Consider the following 3,282-nt stretch of genomic DNA (forward strand, 5'->3'; position numbering starts at 1 on the left):
AGTGAGCACAGAGTGAGGGGCAGTGAGCACAGAGTGAGCACAGAGTGAGGGGCAGTGAGCACAGAGTAGCAAACTGAGCTTAGGACAGTGAGCGCTCCTCCAGAACGCTCCTCAGGGCAGCAAAGGTTCCAGTGTCTTATCCTTGGGGACAGCTTTGGAGTATCAGGGGCCAAAGAGACTTGACATCAGATCTTTGTCCTGTACTAAGGCAAAAAGGCACTAAACCAAAATGCTTTTTGCGAGTGGGATTTTTCAAAGAGGTGAGGAGTAACTTGAATTGAACCAGAATGGAATCTGCTCTACAAGTCAGGTGAGAGGGTGTGCACACTGCTGTGTGAGGTGAGCTCATTTCCATGTGGTCAGTTCACCTGTTTCAAGTGATAGCCTTTTTTTCATCCTCTCATTCCTGCTACTTCTCTTTCCAGGAACCGTGATTTTGACCTGTGGCATTTTGTGTTGAGGTTGTTCACATCAGAGTGCTGACAGCAGTCCTCATTCATTCCTTTTAAAGTGGTAGAGAGTTTGTCTGGTTTTCATGCAAAGTTTTTATTATTTTTGTCTCATGTGCTTTTAAGTTTATTATTAAAATGTGTCCACAGAAATATGATTTTTATTTCACATGAAAGTCAAGGTTTGAACCTCAAGAGAATGAGACTGTCAGCAAATCACTTAACTTGATCTTGTTGCAAGATGAACATATTTATTATTTTGTTTATGAAACTCCCACAGTAGGCCTATCCATAATTATAACCACGTCTGCTTTCTTCCATCGTGTTTTTGTTTAGGTAGGTCTGTGATCCACCAGCTGGTATCATAAAACACCCTAGAAAGTTACAGTCTCCTATCTGCTGTGACAAATGCCCGGGGAAACTGGTATTTCTTGCATCAATCTGGGTGTTAGTCCCACAAATGTGAATCCCTTTCTGAATACTCTGTGCATCTTGAGGGAGCAGAGCAGGTGAGGGGGCCGTCCAGGACCCGCATGGAAGTCACACCAAAGAAAACCAGCATTCTCACTGTGATGTGAAGAGTTTCTATATCCCTAAGTCATTAAAACTTACCTACTTCTTCCTTAAACATCTTAAGATCATTGCTAGAACTTTCTCAACATCCCTTATTTCATCTCTGTGTGTGTGATAATCAGAGAGGTGTGCTTGTATGCACTGTCTTGCTTTCTCTCTCTCTCTCTCTATATATATATATATATAGAGAGAGAGAGAGAGAGACATAAAATTAAAAAAAAAAATTGATACCTGCACCTGAATTGGATTATGAGGTCCCAGAATAAGTCTTTTAACTACTATTATGATATTTTCACAGTTAATGTTCATCAAGCATAGAACTGTTGCCCGTTTAATCAGAGTATTTGTGGTCTCAGGGAGAGAAGGCACGTGTTGTTTCTAATCCTTTTATGGTCAGGCTCACATATTCCAAATGCTTTATGAATGTTAAAAGCAGAAGTTTCTGCAGGAGCTCAGAGGGGGCGCTATGGATGTTCACTGATGCATCAGACAAGGACTTGGTGAGTGGCTGTGCAGACACTGGGGCCAGTGACGTGTCCTCAGAGAGTGCACAGCCTGGTGCAGGTGGGAGACACACAAGGAAGTGAGTAATCAGAGGACGAGGTGCATGTGCTGTTTCTGAGCACTTTGTGTCAAATAAGGAGCTAAAGTGTCAGTAACACTGAAGTCCAATCTCAAAGATTCTTCTATGAATGGAGAGCGTTCCAGACAAAGGGAGCTTGGTGGTGTCGGGAGGTAATGAGAATCAGGGAGGGACAGCAGGACGCTCACAGTAAGGAGAGCTGGGGGAGCTGCCTCTTCCCTCCCTGTTACCTTCTGAGTTTTCTGATGTCCTCCATCCCTCCCTGGGTGCAACACAGCCATTGCGTGAACCTTCCTCTCAGTCTTATAATATTCTTCTGTAGGAACTAGAACAAAAAATTATTTGTGAAGCCTCTTCAAAAAGCATACATAATAGATATACTATGTATATTATCATATAATAGATAAATAATAAGAGTGCCCGGTATGTGCCTTGCCTTACAACTATGGTTCTAGGAGGTATCGTAACTGGCACTTGGTCCAGTGCACGAGTGGGGCTGCTTCGTGCTCAGCCGCTGAGCCCGTCTGCTGAAGTGCTCATGAGCCAGAGCACAGGGACTGTCACATTCATGAAACTGTGGATGAGGAAAAGAGGAGGACTCCTAGTGTGAGGATTACAGAATACCGAAGATTCTCTGTTCTCACCAGAATCCAACATGGTTCCCGGCATCCTCGGCTCTCTTTTCTGGCAGGTCTGTCCAGGTGCCCATTCTAATTGCACCTACCCCTGCGTCTGGTAAGGGGAATTGGGCTAGTTGTGATGAGACTCTTCAGTTACATCTTTGTGGTAAGATCACAGAGTCGACATAGGCTAATATCAGGCTTTTGGGGAGACTAAGATTTTTTTTAAACGTTGGGATTCACCCCCTCATTATTTGCTACGGTCCTATGTTTCCCTTTCATTCTTCTCTGACCTAGTATGAAAGTCAGTGCTGGGAACGACATCAGCTCTGGGACTCAGACTTGGTGTTTTCAGATGATGAGACCAGTTTGAGGAAGGAGAGTGTAACTGGGGGAGTTGTGGCATGAATGTGACATGTGCGTGTCAAAGGCAGTGCAGAGACCTCAGATGGGCCTTTTACTGCATAGAATTACCACAACCTGAACTAGGAACTCATTCGAAAACCAGACTCTAAAAGGGCTGGGGAGAAGAGACAAGCATGTCCTTCGTACGTCTTCAGGACCTGGGGCAGGCTCCGGGATCCCACGGCGTGTTCACTCTGGTTGGCCCCAGGTTAACGGCTTCTGCCTCTCCTAACATTCCTGAGAATGCCTCACCTAGACAAGCACCAGGCAGTAAGCAGTCACTGCATAACACACCTCAGTGCTCAGAACAGAGGAGGCATTTTGAGTTACAGCAAAGCAAGGTAACCTCACTAAAAGGGGGGTGCTTATTTTTGACTGCAAACAAGATATATTTAGAAATTTAGTGGCCAAATTTTACAAAGAAAATCTCCCTCTAAAGATTGCAAAGAAGACACAGAAAAGTAAGGCCTTGAAGAGAGGCAGCATAACATAGCAGGTATCTTTGTCTAGGCTGCTAGAACAAAATACTGGGTGGTTTATAAACACAGAAATGTATGGCTCATGGTTCAAGGAGCTGGGAAATCCAAGATGGAGGCTCTGGCGGCGTCTTTGTCTGGAGAGGGTCGTAGAAGGCTGTCATCTTGCTGCGTCC

General features: G+C 44.7%; 1 protein-coding gene across 1 annotated transcript in view; it reads left to right on the forward strand.

The window, feature by feature from the left end:
• The window catches only part of NFIA (nuclear factor I A), a 381,754-nt gene that overhangs the window by 298,912 nt on the left and 79,560 nt on the right, over nt 1-3,282 (forward strand). The window lies entirely within an intron of this gene.

Source organism: Otolemur garnettii, unplaced genomic scaffold (assembly GCF_000181295.1).
Source record: "Otolemur garnettii isolate 467f Iridium unplaced genomic scaffold, OtoGar3 scaffold00066, whole genome shotgun sequence".
NCBI lineage: Eukaryota > Metazoa > Chordata > Mammalia > Primates > Galagidae > Otolemur > Otolemur garnettii.